Raw genomic sequence first — 24,522 nt, 5'->3', positions numbered from 1 at the left:
CCTCTGTGGTCGCGTCGAGTTCCAGGAAATGTCTCAGTAACCACTTCCCCCTCCCGGCTCTCAGCGTGTGCTGTCGGTGTGATCACACATCTCACTCTGTCACCTTGGGCTGGAGAAGCTGAAGCTGGGCTCTGGGGCAGGTCAGAGCTGCAATTGTTACATTTACACATCGGCCTGCACTTCACGTAAGATGCCAGCGGCCCACAGCCCCTTCTCCCCCTCCCCCTCTCCCCCACAGACGCCCACCCCGACTTGTTACCAGTCTGACTGGGAAACTCGCTGCGATCATTTCATTGGGGAACCCATTCTGACACTATGACATGAGGATTATTCCATTGGGGATTCACTATGAAGCTGGAATACTGTCATCTTTCCATTGGGGAATCCATTGTGGCACTGGGATTACATCATCGTGTCATCAGGATAATTCCATTGGTGATCTATTGTGATACTGGGATTATTCCATTAAGGATCCACTAGGACATGGGATCATTTCATTGGGGGTCCGCTATGACACTGGGATCAATCCACTGAGGATCCACAAGGACACAGGATCATTCCATTGGGGGCCCACTGTGACACTGGGATCAATCCACTGAGGATCCACTATTACACTGGGAGCATTCTATTGAGGATCCGCTATTACACTGGGATCATTCTATTGAGGATCCACTATTACACTGGGATCATTCTGTTGAGGATCCACTATTACACTGGGATCATTCTGTTGAGGATCCACTGTGACACTGGGATCATTCTATTGAGGATCCGCTATTACACTGGGATCATTCTACTGAGGATCCGCTATTACACTGGGATCATTCTATTGAGGATCCGCTATTACACTGGGATCATTCTTGAGGATCCACTATTACACTGGGATCATTCTATTGAGGATCCGCTATTACACTGGGATCATTCTATTGAGGATCCACTATTACACTGGGATCATTCTATTGAGGATCCGCTATTACACTGGGATCATTCTATTGAGGATCCGCTATTACACTGGGATCATTCTGTTGAGGATCCACTATTACACTGGGATCATTCTGTTGAGGATCCACTGTGACACTGGGATCATTCTATTGAGGATCCGCTATTACACTGGGATCATTCTACTGAGGATCCGCTATTACACTGGGATCATTCTACTGAGGATCCACTGTGACACTGGGATCATTCTATTGAGGATCCACTGTGACACCGGGATCATTCTATTGATAATCCGCTATTACACTGGGATCATTCTACTGAGGATCCACTGTGACACTGGGATCATTCTGTTGAGGATCCACTGTGACACTGGGATCATTCTATTGAGGATCCGCTATTACACTGGGATCATTCTATTGAGGATCCACTGTGACACTGGGATCATTCTGTTGAGGATCCACTGTGACACTGGGATCATTCTATTGATAATCCGCTATTACACTGGGATCATTCTATTGAGGATCCACTGTGACACCGGGATCATTCTATTGATAATCCGCTATTACACTGGGATCATTCTACTGAGGATCCACTGTGACACTGGGATCATTCTGTTGAGGATCCACTGTGACACTGGGATCATTCTATTGAGGATCCACTGTGACACTGGGATCATTCTATTGATAATCCGCTATTACACTGGGATCATTCTATTGAGGATCCGCAATTATAGGGGAATCATTCCATTGAGAATCCGCTATAACCCTGGGATCTGTTGCTCCCTTTAACTGGATACTGATATGACAGTTAATAATGTGATCATTCGATCCCAGTGTAATCCGCTATTACACTGGGATCATTCTATTAAGGATCCGCTATTACACTGGGATCATTCTCTTGAGGATCCGCTATTACACTGGGATAATTCTATTGAGGATCCGCTATTACACTGGGATCATTCTATTGAGGATCCGCTATTACACTGGGATCATTCTATTGAGGATCCGCTATTACACTGGGATCATTCTATTGAGGATCCGCTATTACACTGCACTGGGATCATTCTATTGAGGATCCGCTATTACACTGGGATCATTCTATTGAGGATCCGCTATTACACTGGGATCATTCTATTGAGGATCCGCTATTACACTGGGATCATTCTATTGAGGATCCGCTATTACACTGGGATCATTCTATTGAGGATCCGCTATTACATTGGGATCATTCTATTGAGGATCCGCTATTACATTGGGATTATTCTATTGAGGATCCACTGTGACACTGGGATCATTCTATTGAGGATCCACTGTGACACTGGGATCATTCTATTGAGGATCCGCTATTCCACTGGGATCATTCTGTTGGGGATCTGCGTTTACACCGGGATCATTCTACTGAGGGTCCACTGTGACACTGGGATCTGTTGCTCTTTTTAACTGAATACTGATATGACATTATTAATGATGATATGTCTTTTCAGCGTTGCCAGGTATCAAACGATACCACCGCAAGGTTTTACTGGATATCGATCAAAGACCAAACAACCAGTTAGTTAGTTCAAGTTCAATGATAGTTTATTTACACACAAGAATTACTTCGACATGCAACATAAAAACACTACCAGCTAAACTACACCTAACACTACAACAACCTGTACTTAACTTCAGGCACCCGGCTTTGGCAGAGGAACAAGGCCTTTGTTCGTATCTGGAGTGGCTGGGTCTGGAGAAGTGACTTCGGTTCTGCTGGGCTCATCCGTCCGGTAGCAATCGTTGGTCTTGAACTTGTCTTCTGGTCGTGATGCTGCACTTGGTTTGAGGCGTAAATCGGGGCCAAGAGAGACCGAACACATGGCCGTGTCTCTCTTTATCCTTCTGGGGTTTCGCGCTCCTTTGGGATGTCCTTAGCTTTGGACCCAATAATTCGGCAGGCTTCGATCACTGCCTTCGATTTTGGCCAATAAAGGGGCAGGTGCCTTGATGGTGGAGCATGTCCTGAGCGGTCATTGACCTTGGCCTTTTGGGCTCCTTGAGCAAAGGGAGTGACGCCGATGAGTCTGTTTCTTTATCTGTTACCTGAGTACAGATCTCTTGTTCTGGGGAAATGGGCCATTACAATGCAATATAGCTGGGGTTTAGATAGCGCCTAGTTATCTGAGTTGTCAATATACAGAAGCTCTGAGCGTCTGAGTCCTGGGTTGACCATATTTCCCATGATCCTTTGCAGGTGGCCATATTTCCGGGGATCCTCTGCAAGTGGCCATTCCAGATGGCTACATATCATTCTATTGAGGATCCAAAGTGACACCTGGATTATTCAATTGAGGATCCGCTATTACACTGGGATCGTTCTATTGAGGATCCACTGTGACACTGGGATCATTCTATTGAGGATCCACTGTGAATCTGGGATCATTATGTTGAGGATTCGCTATTCCACTGGGATCATTCTATTGAGGATCCGCTATTACACTGGGATCATTTTATTCAGGATCCGTTATTACAATTGGGATCATTCTAATGAGGATCCGCTATTGCACTGGGACCATTCTATTGAGGATTCGCTATTACACTGGAATAATTCTATTGAGGATCCACTGTGACTCTGGGATCATTCTGTTGAGGATCCGCTATTACACTGGGATCATTCTATAGAGGATTCGCTATTGCGGGTTGCTGTACTGGAGGAGGGTTGCAGTACTGGAGGAGGGTTGCAGTACTGGAGGAGGGTTGCAGAAGTGGAGGAGGGTTGCAGTGCTGGAGGAGCGTTGCAGTAGTGGAGGAGGGTTGCAGTGCTGGAGGAGGGTTGCAGTACTGGAGGAGGGTTGCAGTACTGGAGGAGGGTTGCAGAAGTGGAGGAGGGTTGCAGTGCTGGAGGAGGGTTGCAGTAGTGGAGGAGGGTTGCAGTGCTGGAGGAGGGTTGCAGTGCTGGAGGAGGGTTGCAGTGCTGGAGGAGTGTTGCCGTGCTGGAGGAGGGTTGCAGTACTGGAGGAGGGGTGCAGTGCTGGAGGAGGGTTGCAGTGCTGGAGGAGGGTTGCAGTGCTGGAAGAGGGTTGCAGTGCTGGAGGAGGGTTGCAGTAGTGGAGGAGGGTTGCAGTAGTGGAGAAGGGTTGCAGTGCTGGAGGAGGGTTGCAGTACTGGAGGAGGGTTGCAGTGCTGGAGGAGGGTTGCAGTGCTGGAGGAGGGTTGCAGTACTGGAGGAGGGTTGCAGTACTGGAGGAGGGTTGCAGTGTTGGTGGAGGGTTGCAGTAGTGGAGGAGTGTTGCAGTAGTTGAGGAGTGTTGCAGTGCTGGAGGAGTGTTGCGGTACTGGAGGAGGATTGCAGTGCTGGAGGAGGGTTGCAGTGCTGGAGGAGTGGTGCAGTTCCTGGAGGAGGGTTGCAGTGCTGGAGGAGGGTTGCAGTGCTGGAGGAGGGTTGCAGTACTGGAGGGGTGTTGCAGTTCCTGGAGGAGGGTTGCAGTGCTGGAGGAGGGTTGCAGTGCTGGAGGAGGGTTGTAGTAGTGGAGGAGGGTTGCAGTAGTGGAGGAGGGTTGCAGTGCTGGAGGAATGTTGCAGTGCTGGAGGAGGGTTGCAGTACTGGAGGAGTGTTGCAGTGTTGGTGGAGGGTTGCAGTAGTGGAGGAGGGTTGCCATAGTGGAGGAGGGTAGCAGAGCTGGAGGAGGGTTGCAGTAGTGGAGGAGGGTTGCAGTAGTGGAGGAGGGTTGCCGTGCTGGAGGAGAGTTGCAGTGCTGGAGGAGGGTTGCAGTACTGGAGGAGGGTTGCAGTGTTGGTGGAGGGTTGCAGTAGTGGAGGAGGGTTGCCGTAGTGGAGGAGGGTTGCAGTACTGGAGGATGGTTGCAGTAGTGGAGGAGGGTTGCAGTGCTGGAGGAGGGTTGCCATAGTGGAGGAGGGTAGCAGAGCTGGAGGAGGGTTGCAGTAGTGGAGGAGGGTTGCAGTAGTGGAGGAGGGTTGCCGTGCTGGAGGAGGGTTGCAGTGCTGGAGGAGGGTTGCAGTACTGGAGGAGGGTTGCAGTGTTGGTGGAGGGTTGCAGTAGTGGAGGAGGGTTGCCGTAGTGGAGGAGGGTTGCAGTGCTGGAGGAGGGTTGCAGTACTGGAGGAGGGTTGCAGTGTTGGTGGAGGGTTGCAGTAGTGGAGGAGGGTTGCAGTAGTGGAGGAGGGTTGCCGTGCTGGAGGAGGGTTGCAGAGCTGGAGGAGGGTTGCAGTGCTGGAGGAGGGTTGCAGTAGTGGAGGAGGGTTGCAGTGCTGGAGGAGGGTTGCAGTACTGGAGGAGGGTTGCAGTAATGGAGGAGGGTTGCAGTGCTGGAGGAGGGTTGCAGTACTGGGGGAGGGTTGCAGTGCTGGAGGAGGGTTGCAGTAGTGGAGGTGGGTTGCAGTGCTGGAGGAGGGTTGCAGTACTGGAGGAGGGTTGCAGTACTGGAGGAGGGTTGCAGTGCTGGAGGAGGGTTGCAGTAGTGGAGGAGGTTTGCAGTGCTGGAGGAGGGTTGCAGTACTGGAGGAGGGTTGCAGTACTGGAGGAGGGTTGCAGTACTGGAGGAGGGTTGCAGTAGTGGAGGAGGGTTGCTGTGCTGGAGGAGGGTTGCAGTAGTGGAGGAGGGTTGCAGTACTGGAGGAGGGTTGCAGTAGTGGAGGAGGGTTGCAGTACTGGAGGAGGGTTGCAGTAGTGGAGGAGGGTTGCAGTGCTGGAGGAGGTTTGCAGTGTTGGAGGAGGGTTGCAGTGCTGGAGGAGGGTTGAAGTAGTGGAGGAGGGTTGCAGTAGTGGAGGAGGGTTGCAGTACTGGAGGATGGTTGCAGTAGTGGAGGAGGGTTGCAGTGCTGGAGGAGGGTTGCAGTAGTGGAGGACGGTTGCAGTAGTGGAGGAGGGTTGCAGTGCTGGAGGAGGGTTGCAGTGCTGGAGGAGGGTTGCAGTACTGGAGGAGGGTAGCAGTGCTGGAAGAGGGTTGCAGTGCTGGAAGAGGGTTGCAGTGCTGGAGGAGGGGAGCAGTACTGGAGGAGGGTTGCAGTGCTGGAAGAGGGTTGCAGTAGTGGAGGAGGGTTGCAGTGTTGGAGGAGGGTTGCAGTAGTGGAGGAGGGTTGCAGTACTGGAAGAGGGTTGCAGTGCTGGAAGAGGGTTGCAGTAGTGGAGGAGGGTTGCAGTGTTGGAGGAGGGTTGCAGTGTTGGAGGAGGGTTGCAGTGCTGGAGGAGGGTTGCCGTGCTGGAGGAGGGTTGCAGTGTTGGAGGAGGGTTGTAGTAGTGGAGGAGGGTTGCAGTGCTGGAGGAGGGTTGCAATAGTGGAGGAGGGTTGCAATGCTGGAGGAGGGTTGCAGTGTTGGAGGAGGGTTGCAGTGCTGGAGGAGGGTTGCAGTGCTGGAGGAGGGTTGCAGTGCTCGAAGAGGGTTGCAGTCGTGGAGGAGGGTTGCAGTGTTGGAGGAGGGTTGCAGTAGTGGAGGAGGGTTGCAGTACTGGAAGAGGGTTGCAGTGCTGGAAGAGGGTTGCAGTAGTGGAGGAGGGTTGCAATGTTGGAGGAGGGTTGCCGTGTTGGAGGAGGGTTGCAGTGCTGGAGGAGGGTTGCAGTGCTGGAGGAGGGTTGCAGTGCTGGAGGAGGGTTGTAGTAGTGGAGGAGGGTTGCAGTGCTGGAGGAGGGTTGCAATAGTGGAGGAGGGTTGCAATGCTGGAGGAGGGTTGCAGTGTTGGAGGAGGGTTGCAGTGCTGGAGGAGGGTTGCAGTGCTGGAGGAGGGTTGCAGTGCTGGAGGAGGGTTGTAGTAGTGGAGGAGGGTTGCAGTGCTGGAGGAGGGTTGCAGTAGTGGAGGAGGGTTGCGGTGCTGGAGGAGGGTTGCAGTACTGGAGGAGGGTTGCAGTGCTGGAGGAGGGTTGCAGTAGTGGACGAGGGTTGCAGTAGTGGAGGAGGGTTGCAGTGCTGGAGGAGGGTTACAGTACTGGAGGAGGGTTGCAGTGTTGGTAGAGGGTTGCAGTAGTGGAGGAGGGTTCCAGTAGTGGAGGAGGGTTGCAGTACTGGAGGAGGGTTGCAGTGCTGGAGGAGTGTTGCAGTAGTGGAGGAGGGTTGCAGTGCTGGAGGAGGGTTGCAGTGCTGGAGGAGGGTTGCAGTGCTGGAAGAGGGTTGTAGTGCTGGAGGAGGGTTGCAGTGCTGGAGGAGAGTTGCAGTGCTGGAGGAGTGTTGCAGTAGTGGAGGAGGGTTGCAGTACTGGAGGAGGGTTGCAGAGCTGGAGGAGGGTTGCAGTGCTGGAGGGGGGTTGCAGTGCTGGAGGAGGGTTGCAATAGTGGAGGAGGGTTGCAGTGCTGGAGGAGGGTTGCAGTGTTGGAGGAGGGTTGCAGTGCTGGAGGAGGGTTGCAGTGCTGGAGGAGGGTTGCAGTGCTGGAGGAGGGTTGTAGTAGTGGAGGAGGGTTGCAGTGCTGGAGGAGGGTTGCAGTAGTGGAGGAGGGTTGCGGTGCTGGAGGAGGGTTGCAGTACTGGAGGAGGGTTGCAGTGCTGGAGGAGGGTTGCAGTAGTGGAGGAGGGTTGCAGTAGTGGAGGAGGGTTGCAGTGCTGGAGGAGGGTTACAGTACTGGAGGAGGGTTGCAGTGTTGGTAGAGGGTTGCAGTAGTGGAGGAGGGTTCCAGTAGTGGAGGAGGGTTGCAGTACTGGAGGAGGGTTGCAGTGCTGGAGGAGTGTTGCAGTAGTGGAGGAGGGTTGCAGTGCTGGAGGAGGGGTGCAGTGCTGGAGGAGGGTTGCAGTGCTGGAAGAGGGTTGCAGTGCTGGAGGAGGGTTGCAGTGCTGGAGGAGGGTTGCAGTGCTGGAGGAGTGTTGCAGTAGTGGAGGAGGGTTGCAGTACTGGAGGAGGGTTGCAGAGCTGGAGGAGGGTTGCAGTGCTGGAGGAGGGTTGCAGTAGTGGAGGAGGGTTGCAGTGCTGGAGGAGGTTTGCAGTGTTGGAGGAGGGTTGCAGTGCTGGAGGAGGGTTGAAGTAGTGGAGGAGGGTTGCAGTAGTGGAGGAGGGTTGCAGTACTGGAGGATGGTTGCAGTAGTGGAGGAGGGTTGCAGTGCTGGAGGAGGGTTGCAGTAGTGGAGGACGGTTGCAGTAGTGGAGGAGGGTTGCAGTGCTGGAGGAGGGTTGCAGTGCTGGAGGAGGGTTGCAGTACTGGAGGAGGGTAGCAGTGCTGGAAGAGGGTTGCAGTGCTGGAAGAGGGTTGCAGTGCTGGAGGAGGGGAGCAGTACTGGAGGAGGGTTGCAGTGTTGGAAGAGGGTTGCAGTAGTGGAGGAGGGTTGCAGTGTTGGAGGAGGGTTGCAGTAGTGGAGGAGGGTTGCAGTACTGGAAGAGGGTTGCAGTGCTGGAAGAGGGTTGCAGTAGTGGAGGAGGGTTGCAGTGTTGGAGGAGGGTTGCAGTGTTGGAGGAGGGTTGCAGTGCTGGAGGAGGGTTGCAGTGCTGGAGGAGGGTTGCAGTGTTGGAGGAGGGTTGTAGTAGTGGAGGAGGGTTGCAGTGCTGGAGGAGGGTTGCAATAGTGGAGGAGGGTTGCAATGCTGGAGGAGGGTTGCAGTGTTGGAGGAGGGTTGCAGTGCTGGAGGAGGGTTGCAGTGCTGGAGGAGGGTTGCAGTGCTCGAAGAGGGTTGCAGTCGTGGAGGAGGGTTGCAGTGTTGGAGGAGGGTTGCAGTAGTGGAGGAGGGTTGCAGTACTGGAAGAGGGTTGCAGTGCTGGAAGAGGGTTGCAGTAGTGGAGGAGGGTTGCAGTGTTGGAGGAGGGTTGCCGTGTTGGAGGAGGGTTGCAGTGCTGGAGGAGGGTTGCAGTGCTGGAGGAGGGTTGCAGTGCTGGAGGAGGGTTGTAGTAGTGGAGGAGGGTTGCAGTGCTGGAGGAGGGTTGCAATAGTGGAGGAGGGTTGCAATGCTGGAGGAGGGTTGCAGTGTTGGAGGAGGGTTGCAGTGCTGGAGGAGGGTTGCAGTGCTGGAGGAGGGTTGCAGTGCTGGAGGAGGGTTGTAGTAGTGGAGGAGGGTTGCAGTGCTGGAGGAGGGTTGCAGTAGTGGAGGAGGGTTGCAGTGCTGGAGGAGGGTTGCAGTACTGGAGGAGGGTTGCAGTGCTGGAGGAGGGTTGCAGTAGTGGAGGAGGGTTGCAGTAGTGGAGGAGGGTTGCAGTGCTGGAGGAGGGTTACAGTACTGGAGGAGGGTTGCTGTGTTGGTAGAGGGTTGCAGTAGTGGAGGAGGGTTCCAGTAGTGGAGGAGGGTTGCAGTACTGGAGGAGGGTTGCAGTGCTGGAGGAGTGTTGCAGTAGTGGAGGAGGGTTGCAGTGCTGGAGGAGGGTTGCAGTGCTGGAGGAGGGTTGCAGTGCTGGAAGAGGGTTGCAGTGCTGGAGGAGGGTTGCAGTGCTGGAGGAGGGTTGCAGTGCTGGAGGAGTGTTGCAGTAGTGGAGGAGGGTTGCAGTACTGGAGGAGGGTTGCAGAGCTGGAGGAGGGTTGCAGTGCTGGAGGGGGGTTGCAGTGCTGGAGGAGGGTTGCAATAGTGGAGGAGGGTTGCAGTGCTGGAGCAGGGTTGCAGTGTTGGAGGAGGGTTGCAGTGCTGGAGGAGGGTTGCAGCGCTGGAGGAGGGTTGCAGTGCTGGAGGAGGGTTGTAGTAGTGGAGGAGGGTTGCAGTGCTGGAGGAGGGTTGCAGTAGTGGAGGAGGGTTGCGGTGCTGGAGGAGGGTTGCAGTACTGGAGGAGGGTTGCAGTGCTGGAGGAGGGTTGCAGTAGTGGAGGAGGGTTGCAGTAGTGGAGGAGGGTTGCAGTGCTGGAGGAGGGTTACAGTACTGGAGGAGGGTTGCAGTGTTGGTAGAGGGTTGCAGTAGTGGAGGAGGGTTCCAGTAGTGGAGGAGGGTTGCAGTTCTGGAGGAGGGTTGCAGTGCTGGAGGAGTGTTGCAGTAGTGGAGGAGGGTTGCAGTGCTGGAGGAGGGTTGCAGTGCTGGAGGAGGGTTGCAGTGCTGGAAGAGGGTTGCAGTGCTGGAGGAGGGTTGCAGTGCTGGAGGAGGGTTGCAGTGCTGGAGGAGTGTTGCAGTAGTGGAGGAGGGTTGCAGTACTGGAGGAGGGTTGCAGAGCTGGAGGAGGGTTGCAGTGCTGGAGGGGGGTTGCAGTGCTGGAGGAGGGTTGCAATAGTGGAGGAGGGTTGCAGTGCTGGAGGAGGGTTGCAGTAGTGGAGGAGTGTTGCAGTGCTGGAAGAGGGTTGCAGTAGTGGAGGAGGGTTGCAGTAGTGGAGGAGGGTTGCAGTACTGGAGGAGGGTTGCAGTGCTGGAGGAGGGTTGCAGTAGTGGAGGAGGGTTGCAGTACTGGAGGAGGGTTGCAGTGCTGGAAGAGGGTTGCAGTGTTGGAGGAGGGTTGCAGTGCTGGAGGAGTGTTGCCGAGCTGGAGGAGGGCTGCAGTGCTGGAGGAGGGTTGCAGTGCTGGAGGAGGGTTGCAGTACTGGAGGAGGGTTGCAGTGCTGGAGGAGGGTTGCAGTACTGGAGGAGGGTTGCAGTGCTGGAGGAGGGTTGCAGTAGTGGAGGAGGGTTGCAGTGCTGGAGGAGGGTTGCAGAACTGGAGGAGGGTTGCAGTGTTGGTGGAGGATTGCAGTACTGGAGGAGGGTTGCAGTGCTGGAGGAGGGTTGCAGTGTTGGAGGAGGGTTGCAGTGCTGGAGGATGGTTGCAGTACTGGAGGAGGGTTGCAGTGCTGGAGGAGGGTTGCCGTGCTGGAGGAGCGTTGCAGTGCTGGAGGAGGGTTGCAGTGCTGGAAGCGAGTTGCAGTGCTGGAGGAGGGTTGCAGTAGTGGAGGAGGGTTGCAGTGCTGGAGGAGGGTTGCAGTACTGGAGGAGTGTTGCAGTGCTGGAGGAGTGTTGCAGTACTGGAGGAGGGTTGCAGTGCTGGAGGAGGGTTGCAGCGCTGGAGTAGGGTTGCAGTACTGGAGGAGGGTTGTCGTGCTGGAGGAGGGTTGCAGTGCTGGAGGAGGGTTGCAGTGCTGGAGGAGGGTTGCAGTAGTGGAGGAGGGTTGCAGTGCTGGAAGAGGGTTGCAGTGCTGGAGGAGGGTTGCAGTACTGGAGGAGGGTTGCAGTGCTGGAGGAGGGTTGCCGTGCTGGAGGAGCGTTGCAGTGCTGGAGGAGGGTTGCAGTGCTGGAGGAGTGTTGCAGTACTGGAGGAGTGTTGCAGTGCTGGAGGAGTGTTGCAGTACTGGAGGAGGGTTGCAGTGCTGGAGGAGGGTTGCAGTGCTGGAGGAGGGTTGCAGTGCTGGAGGAGGGTTGCAGAGCTGGAGGAGGGTTGCAGTGCTGGAGGAGGGTTGCCGTGCTGGAGGAGGGTTGCAGTGCTGGAGGAGGGTTGCAGTGCTGGAGGAGGGTTGCAGTGCTGGAAGAGGGTTGCAGTGCTGGAGGAGGGTTGCAGTGCTGGAGGAGGGGAGCAGTACTGGAGGAGGGTTGCAGTGCTGGAAGAGGGTTGCATTACTGGAGGAGTGTTGCAGTAGTGGAGGAGGGTTGCAGTACTGGAGGAGGGTTGCAGTGCTAGAGGAGGGTTGTAGTAGTGGAGGAGGGTTGCAGTACTGGAGGAGGGTTGCAGTGTTGGAGGAGAGTTGCAGTAGTGGAGGATGGTTGTAGTAGTGGAGGAGGGTTGCAGTGCTGGAGGAGGGTTGCAGTACTGGAGGAGGGTTGCAGTAGTGGAGGAGTGTTGCAGTACTGGAGGAGGGTTGCAGTACTGGAGGAGTGTTGCAGTGCTGGAGGAGGGTTGCAGTAGTGGAGGAGTGTTGCAGTACTGGAGGAGGGTTGCAGTACTGGAGGAGGGTTGCAGTGCTGGAGGAGGTTTGCAGTAGTGGAGGAGGGTTGCAGTACTGGAGGAGGGTTGCAGTTGTGGAGGAGTGTTGCAGTGCTGGAGGAGGGTTGCAGTAGTGGAGGAGGGTTGCTGTGCTGGAGGAGGGTTGTAGTAGTGGAGGAGGGTTGCAGTGTTGGTGGAGGTTTGCAGTAGTGGAGGAGGGTTGCAGTACTGGAGGAGGGTTGCAGTGCTGGAGGAGGGTTGCAGTAGTGGAGGAGTGTTGCAGTACTGGAGGTGTGTTGCAGTGCTGGAGGAGGGTTGCAGTAGTGGAGGAGGGTTGCAGTGCTGGAGGAGGGTTGCAGTAGTGGAGGAGGGTTGCAGTACTGGAGGAGGGTTGCAGTGCTGGAGGAGGGTTGCAGTAGTGGAGGAGGGTTGCAGTACTGGAGGAGGGTTCCAGTGCTGGAGGAGGGTTGCAGTAGTGGAGGAGTGTTGCAGTACTGGGGGAGTGTTGCAGTGCTGGAGGAGGGTTGCAGTAGTGGAGGAGGGTTGCAGTACTGGAGGAGGGTTGCAGTAGTGGAGGAGGGTTGCAGTACTGGAGGAGGGTTGCAGTGCTGGAGGAGGGTTGCAGTAGTGGAGGAGTGTTGCAGTACTGGAGGAGTGTTGCAGTGCTGGGGGAGTGTTGCAGTGCTGGAAGTGCCGCCTGTCACAAAGACATTACCCGGAGCCCTGCCTTTTTTCTTGTTATGATGTGGAGATGCCGGCGTTGGACTGGGGTGAGCACAGTAAGAAGTCTTACAACACCAGGTTAAAGTCCAACAGGTTTGTTTCAAACACGAGCTTTCGGAGCACGGCTCCTTCTTCAGGTGAAGGAGGAGGAGGGTTGCAGTAGTGAAGGGTGAAGAAGGAGCCGTGCTCCGAAAGCTCGTGTTTGAAACAAACCTGTTGGACTTTAACCTGGTGTTGTAAGACTTCTTACTTTTTTCTTGTTGTTATTGTATTGCAGTCTGTGGGAGCTGCCCTGACACCGCATTTCCGACAGGAGAGTCACTTCAAAAACTCTTTATTGATTGTAAAGTATGCGCTGTGTCCTGAGGTTATAAAAGGTGTTATACCGATGCATGTCTCACTGTTTCCCTTCTTCCTCCTCCTACACTTTCACTCTAGTTTTATACTCCATTTCTCTCTCTGTCACTCTCCTGTGTCCTTCTCTCGTTCGACTCATCTTTCTCTCCCACTCTCCCCCTCTCCTACCTTTTCTTCTCTCACTCCCCAAATATGTCCCTCACTTTCTGCGTCCTCTCTCTACCTCTCTCCCATGCTCTCTCTCCCTCTCCCATCCTCTCCCCCTCTCTTTTTTCTCCCGTCTCACACCCTCTCTCTCTCTCTGTCTCCCCATCTCTCTCTCTCCCCTCCTTTTCCACACACTCTCTCCCTCTCTCCTCCATCTTTCTCTCTCTCTCTCTCTCTCTTCCCCTCTCGCTACCCCTCTCCCTCTATCTCTCCATCACTTTCCTTGTCATGCTCCCCGACTCTCTCCGCCCTCTTTCCTTCTCCTTTCTTCCCCCGACCTCATCTTGTCTCTCTCTCTCTTCCACTTTCCTTCCCTCCCCCCTCTTTCCCTCTCTCCCCCTACCAATCTCCTCTCTCCCTCTTTCCTTCCCTCTCCCCCTCTATCCCTCTCTCCCCCACCAATCCTCTCTCCCTCTTTCCTTCCCTCTACCCCTCAATCCCTCTCTCCCCCTACCAATCCTCTCTCCCTCTTTCCTTCCCTCTCCCCCTCTATCCACCTACCAATCCTCTCTCTCTCCCTCATTCCTTCCCTCTCCCCCTCTATCCCTCTCTCCACCTACCAATCCTCTCTCTCTCCCTCTTTCCTTCCCTCTCCCCCTCAATTTCCTCTCTTCCCCTACCAATCCTCTCTCTCCCTCTTTCCTTCCCTCTTTCCCGCTCTCCCCTACCAATCTTCACCTCGCTCTCTCTTCCCCCTGCTTCCATCTCCCCCTCTTGCCTTCTCCCTCTCTCCCCCCATTTCTCCCTTTTCCCGCTCGCTGCCGCCTCCAGGATGTACTGACAGGGATGTATGGACAGCACGTTTCGCCACTGCTCACTGCACCGTGAGCTCAGCCTGAAGGCAGTGAGGTGGCTGCACGGTGTAGGAGGCGAGAGCTCCATTCTCCGAGTGGGGTTGTCACAAACACTGAGCGGAAAAAATGTGGTTTCCTGTCTCGAAAATCCCCCGCCTTCTTCAAAATGAAAAGTGTAAAATAACAGCACGTAACAGGGCAGGTAGTGCCAAAACAATTGTTTAGATGTTGGCAATAGATTTCTCATTTCAAGAGATTAACGACGTCAGGCCTTGTTAGTAAACAAAACACTGGAACTAGATGTATTAAAAGACCAACTCTGTTAGAACCCCACCTTTGTCCCTGAAGCGACTCGGCAATACACACAGCAGTCACCGTGTGAATCGTGAGACTGCAGAAAGAGTGCGGGTCGTGAACTCTCCTTCAGTACTCAGAGGGCACTGGCTACAGAGACACTCCTTCAGCACTCAGAGGGCACTGGGTACAGAAACACTACTTCAGTACTCAGAGAGCACTGGCTACAGAGCCACTCCTTCAGTACTCAGAGGGCACTGGCTACAGAAACACTCCTTCAGTACTCAGAGGGCACTGGGTACAGAAACACTCCTTCAGTACTCAGAGGGCACTGGGTACAGAAACACTCCTTCTGTACTCAGAGGGCACTGGCTACAGAAACACTTCTTCAGTACTCAGAGGGCACTGGCTACAGAGACACTCCTTCAGCACTCAGAGGGCACTGGGTACAGAAACACTACTTCAGTACTCAGAGGGCACTGGGTACAGAAACACTCCTTCGGTACTCAGAGAGCACTGGCTATAGAAACACTCCTTCAGTACTCAGAGGGCACTGGGTACAGAAACACTCCTTCAGTACTCAGAGGGCACTGGGTACAGAAACACTCCTTCTGTACTCAGAGGGCACTGGCTACAGAAACACTTCTTCAGTACTCAGAGGGCACTGGCTACAGAAACACTCCTTCAGTACTCAGAAGGTACTGGGTACAGAAACACTCCTTCAGTACTCAGAGGGCACTGGCTACAGAAACACTCCTTCAGTACTCAGAGGGCACTGGGCACAGAAACACTTCTTCAGTACTCAGAGGGTACTGGGTACAGAAACACTTATTCAGTACTCAGAGGGCACTGGGTACAGAAACACTCCTTCAGTACTCAGAGGGCACTGGCTACAGAAACACTCCTTCAGTACTCAGAGGGCACTGGCTACAGAAACACTCCTTCAGTACTCAGAGGGCACTGGGTACAGAAACACTCCTTCAGCACTCAGAGGGCACTGGGTACAGAAACACTCCTTCCGTGCTCAGAGGGCACTGGCTACAGAGACACTCCTTCAGTACTCAGAGGGCACTGGGTACAGAAACACTCCTTCAGTACTCAGAGGGCACTGGGTACAGAAACACTCCTTCCGTGCTCAGAGGGCACTGGCTACAGAGACACTCCTTCAGTACTCAGAGGGCACTGGGGACAGAAACACTCCTTCAGTACTCAGAGGGCACTGGCTACAGCAATACTCCTTCAGTACTCAGAGGGCTATGGCTACAGAAACTCTCCTTCAGTACTCAGAGGGCACTGGGTACATAAACACTCCTTCAGTGCTCAGAGGGTACTGGCTACAGAAACACTCCTTCAGTACTCAGAGGGCACTGGGTACAGAAACACTCCTTCAGTACTCAGAGGGCACTGGCTACAGAAACACTCCTTCAGTACTCAGAGGGCACTGGCTACAGAAACACTCCTTCAGTACTCAGAGGGCACTGGCTACAGAAACACTCCTTCGGTACTCAGAGGGCACTGGCTACAGAAACACTCCTTCAGTACTCAGAGGGCACTGGGTACAGAAACACTCCTTCAGTACTCAGAGGGCACTGGCTACAGAAACACTCCTTCAGTACTCAGAGGGCACTGGGTACAGAAACACTACTTCAGTACTCAGAGAGCACTGGCTACAGAGCCACTCCTTCAGTACTCAGAGGGCACTGGCTACAGAAACACTCCTTCAGTACTCAGAGGGCACTGGGTACAGAAACACTCCTTCAGTACTCAGAGGGCACTGGGTACAGAAACACTCCTTCTGTACTCAGAGGGCACTGGCTACAGAAACACTTCTTCAGTACTCAGAGGGCACTGGCTACAGAGACACTCCTTCAGCACTCAGAGGGCACTGGGTACAGAAACACTACTTCAGTACTCAGAGGGCACTGGGTACAGAAACACTCCTTCGGTACTCAGAGGGCACTGGCTATAGAAACACTCCTTCAGTACTCAGAGGGCACTGGGTACAGAAACACTCCTTCAGTACTCAGAGGGCACTGGGTACAGAAACACTCCTTCTGTACTCAGAGGGCACTGGCTACAGAAACACTTCTTCAGTACTCAGAGGGCACTGGCTACAGAAACACTCCTTCAGTACTCAGAAGGTACTGGGTACAGAAACACTCCTTCAGTACTCAGAGGGCACTGGCTACAGAAACACTCCTTCAGTACTCAGAGGGCACTGGGCACAGAAACACTTCTTCAGTACTCAGAGGGCACTGGGTACAGAAACACTTCTTCAGTACTCAGAGGGCACTGGGTACAGAAACACTCCTTCAGTACTCAGAGGGCACTGGCTACAGAAACACTCCTTCAGTACTCAGAGGGCACTGGCTACAGAAACACTCCTTCAGTACTCAGAGGGCACTGGGTACAGAAACACTCCTTCAGCACTCAGAGGGCACTGGGTACAGAAACACTCCTTCCGTGCTCAGAGGGCACTGGCTACAGAGACACTCCTTCAGTACTCAGAGGGCACTGGGTACAGAAACACTCCTTCAGTACTCAGAGGGCACTGGGTACAGAAACACTCCTTCCGTGCTCAGAGGGCACTGGCTACAGAGACACTCCTTCAGTACTCAGAGGGCACTGGGGACAGAAACACTCCTTCAGTACTCAGAGGGCACTGGCTACAGCAATACTCCTTCAGTACTCAGAGGGCTATGGCTACAGAAACTCTCCTTCAGTACTCAGAGGGCACTGGGTACATAAACACTCCTTCAGTGCTCAGAGGGTACTGGCTACAGAAACACTCCTTCAGTACTCAGAGGGCACTGGGTACAGAAACACTCCTTCAGTACTCAGAGGGCACTGGCTACAGAAACACTCCTTCAGTACTCAGAGGGCACTGGCTACAGAAACACTCCTTCAGTACTCAGAGGGCACTGGCTACAGAAACACTCCTTCGGTACTCAGAGGGCACTGGCTACAGAAACACTCCTTCAGTACTCAGAGGGCACTGGGTACAGAAACACTCCTTCAGTACTCAGAGGGCACTGGCTACAGAAACACTCCTTCAGTACTCACGCAGCAGTGACTGGGCACTGATGTGAAAGTGATATTTTACAACAAGGTGTCTTGGTTGCAAACCCTTACTTTGCTTTGTTCCATGGTAAAAGTACTACGGACACGTTAGTCATTGTCATGACATGATGGTCTTAGGTCGGGGCACAAGTACCCCTCATACTCAGGGAGCAGTGATGTGGGGGTCAAGGAAGCAGGAGTGTGGGTGTGAGTGGATGGGAAACTTTCATGCGAACAGGAAGCCAATAAAATAAGCAAACTGCAAAGAAAGAGGGAGTGGAAGTCAGTGAGGGTGGACAGGGAGTGAGAGTGAGATAGGGGTGAAGTATGGAGAGTCTGACAGATATTCAATAATGCATGGATCCGTTATGGATCATAGAATTTACAGTGCAGAAGGAGGCCGTTCGGCCCATTGAGTCCGCACCGGCTCTTAGAAAGAGCACCCTACCCAAGGTCAACACCGCCACCCTATCCCCATAACCCAGTAACCCCACCCAACACTGAGGGCGATTTGGACACTAAGGGCAATTCATCATGGCCAATCCACCTAACCTGCACATCTTTGGACTGTGAGAGGAAACCGGAGCATCCGGAGGAAACCCACGCACACACGGGAAGGATGTGCAGACTCCGCACAGACAGTGACCCAAGCCGGGAACCGAAACTGGGACCCTGGAGCTGTGAAGGAATTGTGCTAACCACTATGCTACCGTGCTGCCAAAATATAGGAGAGTGGTGAGAGAGTGACAGTGATGGGGGAGAGAATGGAGCATGAGAGGTCGATGTACAGGACAATGGGGAGAAACAGATAATAAATATATGTGGGCATAGAGTGAAAGAGGTGCAGGGAGGGTGGAGAGAACTTTGGAGATAGTACAGAAAAGTATATAGAGTGGAGAACACTTGGGCAGAAAGGAGATTGCAGAAATTATGATATCGCAAAATAGAGAGAAAATAGAGTGGAACTATCCATAGAATAAAATCTGTAGAACCCGACAGTGCAGAAGGGAGGCCATTCGGCCCATCGAGTCTGCGCCAACCGTCCAAAATAGCACCCTGCCTCGGCCCAAATCCCCGCCCTATCTCCATGACCCCCGCGCATTGATCATGGCCAATCCACCGAATCTGCATATCTTTGGAGTGGGGAAGAAAGACTAGAGTGTGGCAGAGGGAGAGAAATGAGTGAAATCGAGAGTAGAGAGAGGGTGTAGAGAGAGAGAAAGCAGGGGGATATTGAGAATTGGGCCCACATTATCCTTCTCAAGCTCTTCCTTATTGGTACAGAGTGATGTCACAACATAAACATTTGAAAACTACAGCCGCTAGGTGTCAGAGTTCAGCCAGGCTGCACACGTACACTCACACCGACAAAGAAACACACACACACAGATAAAACAGACAAGCACACCATATACACATACATAGACAGAAACACACACACAGATAAAACAGACAAACACACCATATACACATACATAGACAGAAACACACACACAGATAAAACAGACAAACACACCATATACACATACATAGACAGAAACACACACACGCACCATATCCACACACACAGACAGAAACACACACCATATAAACACACATGGACAGAAAAACACACACGCACCATATCCACACACATAGACAGAAACACACACACAGATAAAACACACAAACACACCATATACACATACATAGACAGAAACACACACACAGATAAAACAGACAAACACACCATATACACATACATAGACAGAAACACACACACAGATAAAACAGACAAACACACCATATACACATACATAGACAGAAACACACACACGCACCATATCCACACACATAGACAGAAACACACACCATATAAACACACATAGACAGAAACACACACACGCACCATATCCACACACATAGACAGAAACACACACACACCATATAAACACACATAGACAGAAACACACACACACCATATACACACACATAGACAGAAACACACACACAGATAAAACACACAAACACACCATATACACACACACAGACAGAAACACACACACACACAGAAAACATACAAACACACCATATCCACACACATAGACAGAAACGCACACACAGATCAAACACACAAACACACCATATACACACACGCGCAGACAGAAACACATACACACAGATAAAACACACAAACACACCATATCCACACACATAGACAGAAACACACACTCACCATATACACACAATCATAGAGACAGAAACACACATATAATAAACTTTTATTGTCACATATGAAGTTACTGTGAAAAGCCCCTAGTCACCACATTCCGGTCCGCGCTGCTGGCCTTGTTCTGCATTACAAAGCTGTCTAGCCCACTGAGCTAAACCAGACCCATATAAACACACCATATATACACACTCACAGACACACATATATAAACACACCATATGCACACTCATAGACACACACACATATAAACACACCATATACACACAGTCACAGACACACACATGTAAACACATAAACACACTATACACACACTCATGGAGACACACACACACAAAAACACATAAACACACTCATAGACAGAAACACACACACACACCATATACACACACTCATAGACAGAAACACACAAACACACAATATTCACAAACATAACTAATATTAGAGTGCCATACTGCATGTTCAATGACTCGAGCATCCTGTACAGTAAATATTTAATCATTGGTCACTTAGCCAAGAACGGAGACCTTGTAGAGAGTTAATCAACCCCCCCCCCAACCCCCTGTCCCTTCTCATTTCCAGTTAAAAATTGCAGGTTGACACCCCTGGAGCACTGTGTGCAATGTTAGTCTCGATATGTGAGGAAGGATATACCGGCATGGGGGGCAGTGCAGGGAAGATTCACTAGATTGACCCCTTTGTTGAAAGCGATGTCCTTTGATGAGAGGACCTGTCTGTAACCTGAATTGACATTCCTGGAGTTAAGGAGAAGACGGGAAGTGATCGCAGTGAAACATGGAGGATTCTGAAGGGGCTTGGTGGGCTAGATACTGGGAGGTTATTTACCCTGGATGGGGTAACTGGAACAAGAGCCATAGTTGTGCCTGATCCGCGGATTAATCTCCGTATTCCGCCAACACGTACATGGGCAACACTGGGTAAGCCAGGCATGAGCTGCCGAAATGGTGGTGAAAACATAGAGCTGGAAATGATCCAAAGATGGGCCTTCAAGATCTCGTGGTGACCCTGCGACTAGTTGCTTTGACAGCTTGTTCCATTGTGGGACTGTGCTTGGGAAGAAAGTTTGTTGGTACATTGTCTTGGCAACTCATGGTCTGTTGTTGTTTGTGTGGATGGCTACCTTGTGTTTTATTACTGCCAGAGAGCAGTTCTTTCTGTCAGTCCCCAACAGTCCTTTCCATGTGTTATCGAACATGGTCCGTCTACTTTTCTCCCCTCTTTGCTGCGGTGATTCCCGTTCCGAATATTTAATTAAAGTTCTGACACTGGTGTGCTCCCCGTCCTGACTCGGGGCAGCATAGTGGGTAGCAATCTGGCTTCACAGCTTGGGTCACTGTCTGTGTGGAGTCTGCACGTTCTCCCCGGTGTCCGCCTGGGTTTCCTCCGGTTTCCTCCCCCAGTTCAAAGATGTGCAGGTTAGGTGGATTGGCCGTGCTAAATTGCCCTTAGGTTAGATGGGGTTGATGGGTTACGGGAATAGGGTGGAGGTGTGGGCTTTAGTGGGGTGCTCTTTCCAAGAGCCGGTGCAGACTCTTGGATGGGCCAAATGGCCTCCTTCTGCACTGCATATTCTATGAATAATGCAGCTTGTCTTTGAGTCCCATCAATCTGACATATCTCTGGGCATTCTTTTTTTTATAAATGTTTTTCTATTGGGTTTTTGAACAAGGTATAATTACCGTTATGTACACAGAATAAGAAACATATATATATATACACATATTTAGAAGAGAAGGGCACACCCCAACGTAAAATACAATAAAATATGAAATAGAATAACTGGTAGGGTATTGTGCACCAGCTCGACAGCGGCAGCTCTGTACACCTGGCAAAATTATTTACACCACGTAAGTAGGCGACTGTTTGCGGGGGTGGGGGGGGGGGGGGGCAGGGATTGGGGAGGCAAATATACATTTGGGTGCCAGGGAGATAATTACAGTGTGCGATACTTGGTTGTGTTTTGTGTTGTTGTCGCCTGCTTCTCCCGGACGGATCTCGCTGCTGTCCCGCGCTCGCCTCCACTTCTGCTGCTCCTCTCGTCCTCCATCTTTATTTTCCTCATTATCTGCTCCTGGAGATGTCATGCACGTTTTGGCATCCCGTGCCTTCCTTCTGGCTCCCGTTTCCCCCCCTCCCCCTCCCCCCCCCCCCGCTGGTTCTCCTCTCTTGTCCCCCCCCCCTCCACGGTTCGCCTTTCATTCCTCAGGTTTAGCCATCCGCCCCCCCCCCCCCCCCCCCCCCCCCCCCCCGTCTCCCTCCCAGTCCCTCTCTCCCTTTCATGCCTTGGCTACCTTCCCCTGATTCTTGACTAATTTCCCCTGATTCTTGGCTACCTGGCTATTCTTCCTCTTGTTCGTTGGCCACAAACAGGTCCCGGAACATTCGCATGAATGGCTCCCACGTTCTGTGGAAGCCGTTGTCTGACCCTCGGATGGCGAATTTGATTTTCTCCATTTGGAGAGATTCCGAGAGGTCGGACAGCCAGTCTGCAGCTCTGGCTGGTGCTGCTGACTGCCAGCCAAACAGGATTCTACTGGCGGGCGATCAGGGAGGCAAAGGCAAGGGCGTCCGCCCTCCTCCCCAGGAAGAGATCTGGCTGGTCTAAGACCCCGAAGACCGCCACTTATCGGGCATGGCTCCACCCTCACCCCCACCACTTTGGACATAACCTCGAAGAAGGCTGTCCAGTACTCCACAAGCCTGGGGCAAGACCAGAACATGTGGGCGTGGTTGGTCGGGCCTCCTTGGCACCGTTCACATCTATCCTCCACCTCCGGGAAGAACCTGCTCATACGGGTTCTTGTTAAGTGGGCTCTATGTACCACTTTTAGCTGCGTTAGGCTGAGCCTTGCGCACGTGGAGGTGGAGTTGACCCTATGCAGTGCTTCGCTCCAGAGTCCCCACCCTATCTCAATCCCCAGGTCCTCCTCCCATTTCTTTCTTGTTGCGTCCAGTACGGTGTCGTCCTTTTCTGTCAGTCGGTCATACATGTCACTACAGTTTCCCTTGTCTAGTATGCTTGCGTCCAGTAGTTCTTCCAGTAGTGTCTGTCGTGGCGGTTGTGGGTACGTCCTTGTCTCCTTTCGTAGGAAGTTTTTAAGCTGCAGATACCTTAGCTCGTTCCCCCTGGCTGGCTGAAATTTCTTTGTCAGTTAGTCCAGTGTTGCGACCCTGCCGTCCGTGTATAGGTCCCTGACTGTCAGTGTCCCTCTGTCCTGCCCCCACCTTTTGAAGGTGGTGTCAGTCAGTGCTGGTGTGAACCTATGGTTGTTGCAGATGGGAGCTTTGTCCGACATTTTGGTCAGGCCAAATTGCTGCCGCAGTTGGTTCCAGGATTGGAGGGTGGCTATCACCACTGGGCTGCTGGAGTGTTTTTTTGGGTGGGGATGGGAGTGCTGCCGTGGCGAGGGCCCGGAGGGAGGTCCCCACGCAGGAGGCCTCCTCCGCGTGCACCCACTCGGCCTCTGGCTCCTTGATCCATCCCCTTATTCGCTCGGCTGTCGCCGCCCAGTGGTAGAATTGTAGGTTTGGGAGGGCTAGCCTCCCCCTGGATTTTGTTTTTTGTAGGACCTTCTTTGGGATCCTAGCATTTTCACATCTCCATACGAACGCCGTGATTAGTTTGTCCAGCGCTTTGAAAAAGGCCTTGGTGATGTAGATCGTGATGGATCTAAACAGGAAGAGGAACCTGGGCAGTACGTTCATTTTGATCGCCTCTCTCGGCATTTTATGGGTCCTTCCCGTTTATTCCCTTATTCCCCCTTGCTTTTTATTTTGCCATTACTATTTTGATCCATGGGTCATTAATGGACATGTGACTTTGAGACAAACAGCAGAGAGGAGGGAAGAATTCAGTAGTTGCAGGAGAGAACACCCTGCTCGTCTCTGCTTTTTTGAACAGGAGTCCTCAGACCTTTTGGCACCAGAGAGAGAGATAGGGTGGGACTCGGTTTGATTTACAATGGCCAATGAATTGTCCAAAAGGCCATACGTGCCCGATAACAGGTCTTGATTGGATCCTATCCCTATGGAATGATTTTCAGTCCCACGGAGCTCAGTTTGACTCCTGGAACTACAGGGACAAGGATGCACTTTAGCTCCAGAAAGGGTGTGAGCACTGTATTCCTGAAGCTGGAGAGAATCTAAATGAATGAATCCACGGGGAAACCATTGCAGGTGGCAACCCAAGACCATGCTCTCCAGAAACGCTGTGAGTGCTGTATTCCTGAAACTCCAGAGACCTGAATGAGTCTACAGTGAAACCTTGTACTGAAAGCAACGTTGGAAGAGGAGCAAGGTACTGAAAACAGCAAAGACTCTTTTTCCTTTTACTTATGGTTTTTATCCCTTTCCTCCCCTCTGTGTTTGTCTGTCTTGTGTGTGTGTATAGAGGGCGGGGACAAGTTAAAGTGGAGGATTAGGAATTAGGTAATAGTTAACTCATTGTATTTGCTGCATATTTCATTATAGTTCTTGTCATAAATAAACAGTAATTGTGTTTATATTTATAAACCTGGTGACTGTAATTATTTGGCAACCGAGGCTTCGGGTATTTTTCTAAGAATTACTGGTGAATTCACCTGTTTTGTGACTCCAGGTCACGTGGGGCAAGGATTGACCATACAGTAGCCCAGGGTGTTGTAACCGATATGAAGGGTCCCACCACCAACTTGTATACTCCAGGAGTAGACCAACAAATGTTTCAGGATAAGTGGCCGATCATTTAGGACTGGGATGAGGCAACATTCCTCCATTCAAAGGGTTGTGAATCTTTGGAATTCCCTGCCGGAGAGGTTGTAGGTGACCGCAACATTGAATAAGTCTCAGTCGTTTGATCTCTCAGGGAATCAAGGGATGTGGAGGGGGGGGGGGGGGAGGAGGAAAGCTTCCCCCCCCCCCAGGTCAGTCATGATCATAACGAATGGCAGGCTCCGTGGGCCGAATGGACTTCGCCCATTCCTATTCCTTATGTTTTTTTCGGACACCCTGCTATCCCTAACCACCCACTGAGACAGCCCCAATGGAGGAGATTAATCCCTCACCCACCTCATCAGGCACACTAGAGAGCAAGAAGGCAGACGGTGGGGTGGGGGGGGGGGGGGGGGGGGGGCAGGTCAAACCAATTGCCTCACCTCTTCTTGCCTACAACGTAAGCTTTGAGTAGACTTTGGTCCAGGCTTACAAGCATTGCCGGACAGAACGCAGAGGGGGCACATCA

The sequence above is a fragment of the Scyliorhinus canicula genome, chromosome 13, assembly GCF_902713615.1.
Source record: "Scyliorhinus canicula chromosome 13, sScyCan1.1, whole genome shotgun sequence".
NCBI lineage: Eukaryota > Metazoa > Chordata > Chondrichthyes > Carcharhiniformes > Scyliorhinidae > Scyliorhinus > Scyliorhinus canicula.
This window is presented reverse-complemented; position numbering follows the sequence as displayed.